Here is a 13,686-nt window from a genome sequence, read left to right on the forward strand (position 1 = left end):
AACAGTGGTCCCACTCCACAAAGGTGGCGCCTCTACAGACCCTGGTAACTAGCACCCCATAAGCCTGACTAGCCTGGTCTGCAAGGCTATGGAGAGGATCATCATGGAACTCATAAACAAAGACATTGGGGACCTACAGACGCTAGATCCTACCCAATTTGGCTTTGTCAAGGGCAGATCCTGCCTTTTGAACCTGGTTTACTTCTTCGAAACAGTCACCAAGGCCATAGATGAAGGGAAGGTAGTCCACACAGCCTATCTGGATCTCGCAAAGGCATTTGACACAATACCCCACTCGGGCATCATAGATAAGCTATCCAGCCTAAATATAAACCCCTATGTCACAAGATAGGTCGCAAACTGGCTCAAAGACAGAACCCACAGAGTCAGAGTTGCTGGAGCCATGTCAGACTCCAAACCGGTCACAAGTGGCATCCCACAAGGTTCTGTCCTGGGACCTCTCCTGTTCGGTATTTACTTTTCTGAGGTACAGGCCAACGTGGAAGGATTATGGCTCACCAAGTTCGCAGATGACTGCAAACTGAGCGCCATAATCGACTCCCCAGCTGACACAAACATCCTTCAAAAAGGTCTCACAGAGACGGATAACTGGTGCCAGAGCCATGGCCTAAAGCTAAATGCCAAAAAGTGTATAGTCATACCCTTTGGCAAAAACAATGTGCCCACAAATTACCACATAGGTGGTAACCCATTAAGTACAGAGAAAGTAATTAGGGATCTGGGGAGCCAAGTTGATAGCAATCTCTCCTTTGACAACCACATTGCCAAAGTGGTTAGAAAGACCTTCTACATAGCCCACCTTATCATGAAAGGATTCACATCTAGATCAAGAGAGGTAATCATGCCCCTTTATTCATCCCTCATCAGGCCCATCATAGAGTACAATGCCCCCTTTGGGATGTACCTTACCAGACACCTGCAGCAATTAGAAAGACCCCAAAAGTACCTCACCAGGAGGATCAAGGGACTCAAACAGATGCCATATGCTGCTCGGTTAAAAAAACTCCAGCTCTACTCAGTTGCATACCGCCTACTTCGAGGCGATCTATGCCTGACATATAAAGCTATGTCCAACCCAGAATTAATGGACATGCTCCACCTCAGAAAATCTAAATCCCTTAGAGCCACGCGCTCGAGGGACTTGAACCTCAGCACAGAAATAAATAGAACATGCTGGAGGGACAGATTCATAACCCAGAGGCTCCCTTCACTCTGGAATAGAATTCCAATTCATGTTAGGCAGAGCACCTCACTAACTCTCTTCAAGAGGAATCTTGATGAGTGGATGGGGGATCGTAGGTTTGTCCCAGGGATTACTTCAGTGTCACTATTAGACAGAGGCACAGTAAACTAAACTTTAAAATGGGCACAGTAAACTCAAATCATGGGGTGGCATAAGCCAAACACAATCGGGCTAGGCTTCTAAATGCCCCAGGGCAGATAGCCTAGTATGAACCTATGAACCTATGAACCTATAAAGTGTCACTGCTGAAGTTCTATAAATTGTTACAATGGACAGCTTTGTATCCGGTGGAAAAAAATGGTGGGTGCCTAAGTCTGAAGTGCAAGATATGTTGGTCTGACAACTAAGTCACTGATTTTCAGATGCAGCTGAAAGGGAACATCCAATAAGTATCTTAATTTATAAACATCAGTAATAACCACCTGACCAAAGCCAGAACTCTTAACTGAATGGGAAGTTACATAGTGACTGTGTCATACTGTATTGCCTTCCTCTTCACTTTATTCATAAATATTAAAAAGAGTTTCTTTCTTTAGAAACCCTGGTTTCTCATTTCTTCTCTTTGCTCATGCTGTTTTATTAAACCTTACTGTCTTTCTGATATTTTTTCTGCTTTACTGTGTAATTATGCAAAGAACACTCATAGCAGATCATCCCAGTTTCTTCCTGAATAACTGATATTTGTGCATTGTGCATAGCTGTTTGAGTATTTTACAGTATTGTGCAGGCCTTCTGTCCCTCTGTCAATGACAGACTATGGACTATGTAATATAAAATCCAAACATAGAATTATCTCTCAATGATATGTTTGATTACATTTACTGTTTCTCTCCATCAATATTAGAAATCTTATATTCAACATAAATATCAATGGAAAAAATGAGATACAGATAAATGGCACACCATCTGTCATGACTGTATAATCTATGGCAATAAAATAAAGTAAAATACCTCAGTTACTATTTTCAGAAATAATCACAATGCATGTATTGGATATAAAACGGAAGTACTTCACTATCTCGAAATACTGAAATCTCGAATTTCAGTATTTCGAGACAAAAGTGACGAAAGTGCAGTTGAGTGAAACTGCACTTGCTCGAATTCGAAATGTCGAATCCACAGTTGTGGTGGTGCGCAACGTAGGATTTACTGTGTTGGTAAGGAGCGGTGTGATGTGGGACATGGTTTGCGTGCTGTTGTGTGGATATGTATGGAGATTCAGATAAGTGCTGTTTTTTTAAGGGTTTTGGATAGGGGGTTTGAGTGTGTGTCAATGTGTTGGGAAATTTTAGGTGTAGGTTAGGGGAGGTAGGTAAGGGTATGAGTGTGTAACTGTTGAGAGTGGTGGTGTTTGTAAGTATGCGATGTGTGTTTGTGCAAGGGGAATGTAGAATATGTAGTGGTAGTTTTAATGTCTTTTTCTTTTTAGTGCAGCCTCGGAGTTAGTATATATAAGTAGCGGGGGTCTGGGGGGTGCAGGGGGGCTTGTCCCCTTGCTTATATGTAGGTTATGTGTGTGTGTGTGTTTGTGTTGTGTATGTGTGTGGTTATTAGTGTTTAGTTTGTTGTAGTGTGGGGAGGAAGGTGTGTGTCTGTTTGTGTGGTAGAGGGTTTATTTAAAAGTCATAATTTTGAATTTCGCACTTTTGGGATTTCAGAATTGTGAGTGTTCAACTTTATAGTCTCGGGATACTGAAATTTGAGATTTCAGTATTTCGAGATTATAAAGTGAATCCATATAAAACATATATGCCTGAGATAAGACAGTTCCACTTTCTGAGGCAACACACATTAAAATGCATGAATAATTAGTTATCTGTAATATTCATACATCTCGACACATATATACAGAGGTGGGGCAAGTAACTGAAAAAGGACCTGACAAGGAAATGGAACTTGATATTTTATTAACTTTTACCACATGTTGTAAATATTCTGCTTCATTCTGGGCCAGTACGTCATACTGATGATTTTTCCCATGTTCTGTCTGATAGGTCCCATGGGTTCACCATATGATGAGCATTAGAAACAGTTTACTATTGGATGACAAAGACTCAGAAGGTTGAGTTGAGCAAACAGTGCAACCATAGCATGAAAGTCAGCATGCCAAATATCAACATTCCTGAAAAACACACCAGATGCCGAAATTGCCTACCACACTGGACTCTGGATCAAGTACTAACATGGGTCCAGAAGGGTGCAAGTTTGGATAGAAGGTAATGTTGGTGTTTAGCATTCCTACTGTTGTGCAGTGTTCACAGGCATCAGCTTGATTTTCTGAGTCTCAAGCATGTAATTACAAACTATTGGAAATAGCTAACTGATGTAAATAGAATTAATTAATTATTATTACTTTTCTTCTACTCTGTTAGGTTATATATATTTTTTCTGCATAATAGCACATTTTATACATAATATTTTTTCAAGATTTTTTGACTTCCCCATTTACACATTATAGCTTTTTTCCAATTTCTTGGTCTCCCATAGCTGACCCCAGGGCCTTTCCTTGAATACCAAGTTTAATGAACCCAACTTAGTCACACTCAGACTAGCTTCAACCCATGTTCAGGGTTGTTGCACACACCAAGGCTTCTTGGGGCAGAACTATACTGCTGCTGCTGTGGGAATATTTTCACCAAAGGCCTAATTCTGCCCCTTCCTTGCACTCGTACCATTCAAGAAAATGACACATAATGGGCTTCACTGTGTTTTGTCCATGCCTCTGCATGTGACTCAACCAAAGCCCTGCCTCACCAAGAACAACACCCCCCATGTGTCCCCTGGGGACCAAACACGATGGTGTGACTCAATATGTTCACCCCCTTATCTCCCAGGATGGGGACACCAATTCTCCTGCTTGTGCTATCAAGCACCCAAGCTGTTGAGTGAACTTGGTTGGCCTGGGCCATATTCAGAGCTGTATCCGTCTACGTGATCTCGACAGGCAATATTTTACACATCATAGTTGCCTCCTGACCTCAGCTGCTAATTTCTTAGTGCAGTTTAAGGTGGGAGTCTTCTTTAGGCCTGAACTAATATCTGTTACCTTTTCACTGATATTGTTTAATATATACGTAAGACAGGAATTTGTGTTAGTATTGTCCTTCTACATGTGATTTCTTCAAAATATTCTAAATGAAAGAAAAAAATAGTATTTCGCTCCTTTATAATTTTGTTCACTTGTATATTGTTGTTGTGCTTTACTAAATCTTCATTGCTTCTTTATTCAGTTGCATAAAGTAAGGAAAGGTACATCCTAATATGACATCAATTGGTAACATTGGTACTATTACTCCTGAGTTCATTTTCCTAAATAACCCATTAATCATAATATGCTTTCATGCCTTTGGTTGTTAATCATAATATGTTTTCATGCCTTTGGTTGGTAATCATAATATACTTTCATGACTTTGGGTGTTAATTATACTTTTCTTTCATGCCTTCAGGTTTTGCTGGGTATCATGATATATGCAGTTAGTGTCTGCTATTTGTCCAGGAAGATTTGATATGGGTGCAAATGTTTATCATGAATTAATAACAAACATTTCATAGCATAAACCGGAACTTTCCTGCAAATCAATTAGCATTAAAGCAATCAATGAGTCATTATAGCGCAAAGACTGGTTTACCTTTGAAAGGTTGAAAATCAACCTGTCGAACAGCCCTTTGTGCGAACAGAAATGACAAAACCATCATTCCGAATAGCACCAATGTTCGAAACTCAGAAAATCGAACAGCAGATTCGCTGAGTTTTGAAATACAATGCCAAACACACAATGTAATGCAGGGGGGGCAAGTCCCCCTGCTCCACCCATGTGGGGGCTGCATCCCCCACCCCCCTTCTTTAATATTCTAACTCCGAGGACGCACTACAGTGGGGAAGGGATCCATTTCCCAGTCCCCACTATAGTGCACTCCGCAATCACAATGCCGAATCTGCAATGAGCGAATGTCAGTTGTGCATTCACTCATTGCACATTCAGTGCATTATTTTCTGCTAACTGTGATCTTGAAAACATCCTTTCGTGCAACTGTCTTTCGACAAGTTGCATTTCAACTTTTCAAAGGTAAACCGCAAAGACTAAATGTAACTTTTTTGGATAATTTTGGATATATGCATTATTAGTATGCATATGCAATAATAATCTATGGGATGTATAGAAGACTTTGGTCTATATACCATGCCCAGTCGATGACCTTGTATCACTTTTGATAGTGTAGGAGACAGTAATTTTTAAGTCTTGATACTATAGAAATAGATCAGTGCAGAAATGGAAATATTTGATTTTCATACCAGAAAATGTGTTTCCTTAGGTCAAACTATCTACACCACAATGCTGATTTCTTTTCATTAATCCACATTATGTAGTAGTTTGACTAAAATGTCAACCATGTTTTTTTATATAATTTCAGAACTGTCTGAACAAGATTTATTCTGGCCAATACACCTATTGGTCTTTTCTATAACTATTTCAGATGTTTCTCTAGGACTGTTCCTAATATGGAATATGATATAATATTAATATTTTTCCTCAGTAATATTCTTGAACACATAAATGTCCCTACATAGCCTTCTTCAGCCTATCTCTGGATTATCTGTATGCAGAATATAAAGGCTAAAAACTGCCACAGGAATGTAACGCTAGGCTTCTTTAGAATCTCACAGATCATTCGCTTAGTAAGTACCTATGAAGCTATTAACATGTTCATACTGGGTGAAAATGGCCCAGTTATACACTCAATATCATTTCCATCTATTAAAGAAAGAGCAGCATATGTGGCCTTTATTTAACTAAATACAGCACCTATTGCCCCTGGGCCATCTGAGAAACATTTTGTGACTGAAATAAACACAATTCAGATATGCTCCTTCATATTTACATATTCTTATTATATTAATGCAGATATTTTGAAGTAGTTAACATATGTGTAGAAGTCACTGACTCCGGGAGTGAGTATATTTCATGTATGGATCATCTTTCTTTTTTTCCATTTTTTTAAACTTTAGAACTTATCTATACTGTTTCATGTTGTACTCTAGATACGTTTCGCTGTATGCATAACCATACAGTTGGAATAAGCACATCTTCAAATAGATTTCTGTCTTTCAATTTCATTACCTTATGACCATTATCTTCTTGCTTTTCTACTTCTTCCTGATTTTCCCTTTCTTGTCATTATATTTAGGAATAGGAACGCCTGGTGTCAAATGTTCTGTCAGGTATGTGACTACCTGTAGTATCAAAACATTCCTGTCTAATTCTTCTCTGAGTCTGTATTCTACTCTGGTAGACCTAATAATCATAGTACTGTGTTCTGAGCTGAGAATACATCCTTGTCTTCATTTTTCCTGCCCAGTTCCCAGTTCTGACACCAAGTTTTTTTAACATTTTAAACTTTTATTTTATTGTTTAAAACACTTTCTACTATAGACAACAAGCAAAATGGTTTATAGTGTGGAGTAGAAATGATACAATCAAAAAGAGTGGATTTTTAGAAGTTTAATGTCCTTTTATGCTATAAAGTATGCTACTCGGTCAGCTTGCACCTACTTATATATTGGAATTAAAAGTGCTGAAATGACTTTTTAAAGTTCATTGTATGCAATGAGCAGAAAAGTACCAGCTATGCCTCTGAGAACATTAGACCGTACACCTTTGAAGAAAGCTTTGCCACATTTTTTCAATTTTCTTCCAGCAGTCCATTGCTCCAGATTACATGATCTTAGCTCCTTTTCACCCAGAGTGCATCATCATGCAATGATCAATTGTATCAAATGGATAGGATATTAAACCTGCCACAGCAGTCACAGTATGAGTAATCATCTAACTCATGATGATGTGTTTCTAGGGTTTCACAACATACTTCTAGCTGTGTTGTGGATACCAAAATAAGCAGCTCTGTAGATGATAATAGCTTGAACTGAAGCATTCAAGCCTTGGTACAAGCCTCTAAGACCATCAGACTTGAAGATTTTTACAAGGCAGTCTCCAAGACCATGGAATTTTCTGTCCATTGCAGCTTTTCCAACATGAGCGCCAGACAGGTTAGGATGAAATCAAGATGTTAGACAAAGCAAAGAGATGTTGGAACTGCAGGACCACCAAATGCAGGGTTACAAGCAAAGTACTGTGAAAAATGGGGGTGTTTGACAACACCACCCAGAAACAGTTGCTTATACTTGCCCTTGAAGGCAAATTTTAAGGCTTGTGTAGGGAAGAACCTAATGACATTGCCAAATTTCCATGCCAGAATAACAGCATACCTTTTTCTTCAGGAATGCCTACTACACAGTCAATAATGCCTTTGTAATTCTTGTCTGCAGTCATTTATCACTTGCACGTTGCACTTGTAATAACAGTTTGACTCTTTCAGTAGGTGCCGCTGCAGTTTTTAAGAATGCATCGGTTACACCACCAGCCAAGAAGTCATTGAGAAAGGAGATGGCCTGTTCAGACATCTTGATTAATAAAAAATGGGAACCACTTTCTCCACATATAATAAATATGCAGATGTACAAAGTGCTCAAAAAAAGCTTAAAGAAATGGCAGCTGGAAATGGACAATTATTTTCATTACTTTAGTCCGAACAGCAGACTAGATACCATTCTCAGCTACTTGTCATACGTTGACCTCTGTCAAAATCGTACTGACACCAAGTTTTATAATTTCCAAGGAATGGTAGATAGTCTACAACTTACAGGCACAAACACTATTTTGCAGCATCTTGAAAAGTAAGAGCATTTGTATTTAATATGCAAGATACAATTAATTAAAACTCATTACTCATGTACTTAAAAGTTTCTTACAAATGCAAATAAATAAAGCATCAACAAATCATTGTGAATGTAAACTGGTCCTGATAGTAGAATATATTATATAGCACTGTATTCATTTCCCTTTTTATTTACTTTTTTTATTATTCATGTGTTTCTATGTTTTATTATGTAAAATTATCCAGTTGCCACCTATAAAGACTGGTATTATGCATCCTTCTGCATCATGGCCAAAAAGCTCAAGCTGGAGCAAACTCACAAATTTACACATAAGACAGCATAAATATAATGCATTCCCTACACTGTGCTTAGCTTATTCTCTTTTTACTTTAACTCATCAATAAATCAATCATTTAAAAGTATTAAGCTTGAAATATATTAGTCTTACAGCAGCATGTTTTGTAATGGATTGTGATCTTATCCAAATTATGCCATTTAGGATGTGAGATCTGCTGTTATTTTTGTAATGAAACTCAACAACATCTTACTCTTTATAGCCTTTTCTAACTGACTAAACACACTAGTGTGATTATTACCTGAACTATTGCTGAAACGTGACCAGGCTAAACATTGATGTTATGTACACTAGAACTGCAAATGTTACTCTACCTTCTTTAGATTATGTGTATGTAGCCCATATCTCTTTGCCTCTTAATGCAAGAAATCAGGACAAAGCCTAAATAATGGGGGATAAAGGTCTAAAAATAAGGACGAATTTTAAATATTGCTCTTATGAACTTTGAACGTTGCTAGGTTAACAAGATTTGTGTTAGCATGCATTTTCTGAAGACTACTAAGTCTGAAACTCAAATGTGTGATTTATTTACTGACTTCCATCCTCAATGATTTGTCAGAAAACCACAAATTTTATGAGGAACAGACCAAAATTTTGAGTCAAAAATCTGGACAGTTGAGAGGTCTGATATACGTTTCTTATGTTGCATTAAGGTTGTTTGCATTATGGAACAAATATCGCTGCATATTTTATGTGTCATTGGTGCATACATTTTCTTTGTTATTTTGTCTTGCCACAACTATGCCTATAACATACTGTGGAACTTTTACTACTAGGCCTCAAGAGAAAATGGGTCTTAGCTCAGATGGACATGCTGGTAAATCCAAATGTAGGTTCATAGTACTAGGGTAACCTTATAAGCCTAGATGTACAACCCAAATGTGACCCGCAAATTTGATTTATATAGGGGCATAATTTACTGACTGCCTCTGTCCATCACAGACATAGGCACCAGAGCAGGGGTGAATTTCCTGTTACCCATTCATTGGTCCAAATTGCACTTAAATAAGGATAACAAGGAACTCTGCTTCACATAGATGAGGAGCTTGTTCCACAGAAACTGAATTCTCTGAGAAACATATCTGTCTGTCCAACATGCCCTGTTATGTTGCAAGCAAAATTTAGGGCTCTTAATCTAGTAGTTCTGATGCTGTTTGTTTTGAAGATATACAAAAGGGTCATCAAAACAGGGTCCAGGGATGCCTTGTATGCCAGGCAAAGATCACCTCTCAAAAATATGTATGATACTGAGTAAAGAGACAGGGCTTTAAGGCAATCAGCTTAGGACATTGTATGTATTCCCTGCATTCTTTCTGTAAGAACTGTTATGGAATTTTCCAGCTGTTGCATGTGTCTGTTCAGGTACATACTGAAGGGGGAGTTACAGTCTGTGGGTCTGATGAGGGCCAGCTACAGTGGTATGATGACCCATCTGGACCTAGATGCCATGCCCTTGCTTACAAATTGAGCAACATAGAAGGATTTTCCTGCTATCTTGGTTGAAAGCTATTTTACTATCTGCATGAGTTCCCAGATCCCTGACTAGGGAAACAACTTTTAAGGGTGTTTTATTGATGACATAGCTACCCGGGGTAGCAGACTTCTCAAAAGGTGCTATAATATATTTCTTGGTATTAAGTTTAAGCCATGGCTTTGGCATGAAGCCTTTGTTTGTATTAAAACTTCCTGAAGGGTGTTCTTGTCTTGGGGGTATTCAATGACTGCTCCCAGTTTGCAATCATCTGTGAAGCTGGTTAGCCAAAGGCCTTTAATATTGGCTTTGACATCAGAGAAGTAGATGCCAAAGAGAAGTGGGCCTAGCACCGAGACCTGGGGTGGCTTCACAGGTAACTGGTCTCTTTGTGGATGTGACCTCACTGATTCTAACCATCTGAGTCTTGTCAGTGCCAGCTAGCCATCCACCATGTTGTAAAGGATTTTATAGTTATTCCCATAAGTTTGTTGACAATGCCCAAGTGGGATATTGTATCTAATGCTTTAACCAGATATGTCAATAATTAGCTGTATAAGTACAGTATAGAGTTGTTTATAGTATCTTTATTTCATTTCACTTTTTTTGTTTTCCAGTTATTATATGTTTTATATGTACTGACTATATTTTTAGTGTACTACAGGTGCACTTTATAATTTTCTTTGATGTATATAATAATTGCTAAAGTAATTAATTTAGTATTAAGCAATGCCTTCAATCTTAATTTAAAATGTGAAAAAGTATTGTATCATGTGAAACTCGTTGTCTTGATTTATCTGTGTGTTTGTAATTAACCTTCTTACCGTGGTTCTGGACTGGTGTGTTTTAACCTATGATTGTTGCAGGGAAACATAGTTTAACTTACACAATGGAGAGTGAGCCAAAAAAGGAAAGCACTCTGTCTCCCCAGCACGTACAGATTCAGACAGATGAGCTTACTACCACCTCATTGTCACCAACCTCTTAAACAAGACTGGAAAAACAGAATTAATTTAGGGTCAAATTATGTAACTTCCATTTGCTGTTGGAAAGGAAAAATTATATAATAAATGAGGCAAATACCTCTCAAACATCTCTGTGTTCATGTCATAGCATTTTATCTTTAAAATTTTGGGCATATAATCCGAAAAAGGTGGATTTAGTTTATACAGGTGTAAGTCTGAAACTATTTAAACACCATATGGTTCATGGTATGAACTTGTCCAACGGAATTAATTTAGTATCTAGATCTTCAACTTAAACAATATATTTAGGCCAAACACGAGAAGTGTGATGGTAACAAACACAATGTTGTACCTAAGGGTTGGGAGGGTGGCCTAATGGTTAAGGTGTTTGCCTTACAAACACAAGGTGCAGGGTTTGAGTCTCACATGGGATAATTGGCTAGGCTTAAAAAGGCTCACAAGGGCAGTTAGCTTAGTACTAATCTATGAACCTATAATCTATGAACCTATAAATCAAGACAGACAAGATAATGGAAGCCTGTACTCAGAGCTATAACTTTATTCAAAGCATAATATTTAGGCTGAGCTAGAAACATCTGAGGGTACAACATGCAATATTATGTCCGCATCAAGGCAAATGAGATAGTAATAGCCTTGGTATTCCTGACTTATCATTTGAATTTTATTTTATGGACAGTTTCTGTTGTAAAGAGTCCATATCCTATTGTTCTATTCCTGTTTGAAACAGTGATATATTTTATGTCGACTTGCTCCTTTCTCATTTATATTGTCTTGAAGTATTTGGTATTTTTGTAGAACCAAAAACACACAAGGGTGGAAAAAGATACACCAAAAACACAAAAAAAAAAAAAAAAAAACATCACGACCACTGGATGCCTTAAGGAGTTCTTGGAAACTATGAAGAAAAACTCTAAAATAGCATCAAACGATTTTATTACGCTTTTGTCAGACAGGCTTCTTCAGAATAAAATCACCAAAAATGTTCCCCCTCTTTTTGTACAAAGCTAGTTAATCAATCAATTAAGTAAATAAAACTCTTAAAGTACAAGTTAACACTAATTTAAAAAAAAGTTTAATAGTAAGAAATTTTTATTGATTGTATTAAATTTAGTGTTACTTGTACATTACTAATTTTGATGGAGTAAAGCTTAAATCTGCAGACAAAACAAATGACAGGTATATGCTTAAACGGTAGAACATCCTTTCTATCGTATATGTTTCTCAGTGTATTTCAGTATTCTTATTCTTTACTCCCCAACTTGCTGAGGTATTCTTGTTTATGCCAGAATAACCACATCCCACCTCATCATTCCTGTTTAACTGCTGCCTAGTAATACGCAAAATGTCTGCCATTAAGAATTAGATTCTGTGCAGCCATTATCATCATCATCATCATCATCATCATCATCATTGCACCACCTTACCCCATCATCATACATCGACCAGCTAGCGAATGGATCAGCAACAGGGGGGTTCTGCTTCTGATTAATTTTACTACTCCTCTCACCACATCATCTTTTTAAGTGGGATAATGCTACACTTTTCAAATTACCTGTTACACTCAGATGATGAGTGCAAAACAAATTTCAGTATTAACATGTAGCTATGTTTTCATAATAACAACAGGTGTAATCTGGCTGTGCTTTTTTTTTCTCCAGTTCCATCTGTTTGCAAACTGCAGTCTCACATCTGGTTTCTCTTTTCTCAGGCAATTCTGCATGGGCTGCCACTTGAATAGGCATTTGAGTTCAAGCAAGGTAGGCCATAGGGAGCAAGTGGATGGGAGTTAGTGTGACTTTAGCAATTAGATATAAGGGGTCTCTGCGAGATTCAGGATTAGCAAGCAAGGTTTTGGATTAGGGTGAGGGTGAGGATAAGAGTTTTAGGGTTAGACCAGGTAGAATCAAGTTAGTTGGAAGTCTGGCACTGACCTTTTCGGCAAATGACAGAAAGCAGGTCAGCTGTGGACTAATGGCACATGAGTATCTGTAGTACGTTGTAATTTGAATGGTTCTTTTACTTAACAATGGAGAATAGGAGCATTCAGTCTCCAGACAATAAAGCTCCAAGAGAAAAACCTGTCACTGTGTAGTATTACTAGATAAAGAGCCCTGTTGTTACTATTTATTACTGCATGCAACTATACTGAAGATAGGACAGAAGGGACTGCTCATCCATTCAATATGTAACTCCAAAGAGGCAAAGGTAGGAAAAGAGATTCTGAACGACGATTTCTGAGCTAAAAGGAAAGATGCATCGTCCCTACTCTGTCTAGTAGAGATCCACAGTCAGTCCACCAAGAACTGTATTTTAGGCTAAACAAGCACATTGTGATTCTGCTTTATGGTATGTGTAAACAGAAACCTATATTTTCCATTTGTATTAGCTCACAACATAACTGTCAATGTCTATGAGTTTTACGATTGTCCCTGACATTTTTGAAAAAGGTTGTTGCATTCCTCAGAAAATTTCAAGCAGAATGCTAATTTATATTTAATCTCACAAAATAGCATTAAAACAATATAGGAGCTGGAGACTTTCTGGTCCTCAGAGAATGCATGCTCATATAGTTCATCTTATTCTAAATACTAAGTGAATAGTAATGTTACTACATGTAAAAAGTGTCCCCGATTTTAAACACTTGCCCCACTTTATTTTGGACTTTGCTTACAATTCATGAGTGAAGCCATTGTGAGTGATGGTGCTCAGAGTGGTCAGCACATGAAGTATGAGTTTTATCTACTTTAATTATTCACTTTTGTTTGCTTGTTGTGTGGGAAATGTTGAAACTGAGCAGAGCCCATTTTCATGGAGCCCCAGGAAAACATTTTACAAATAAACAACAGAGAAAGAACATGGCAATCCAAAAGCAAACATCCTCAATTTTATCATGTG

At 37.8% G+C, this 13,686-nt stretch overlaps 1 pseudogene; it reads right to left on the minus strand.

The window, feature by feature from the left end:
• Positions 1 to 6,851: 6,851 nt before the first annotated feature.
• On the minus strand, positions 6,852 to 7,724 carry LOC122808005 (annotated as a pseudogene).
• Positions 7,725 to 13,686: the final 5,962 nt, after the last annotated feature.

Source organism: Protopterus annectens, chromosome 8.part0, assembly GCF_019279795.1.
Source record: "Protopterus annectens isolate FY-2018-M chromosome 8.part0, PAN1.0, whole genome shotgun sequence".
NCBI classification, from domain to species: domain Eukaryota; kingdom Metazoa; phylum Chordata; order Ceratodontiformes; family Protopteridae; genus Protopterus; species Protopterus annectens.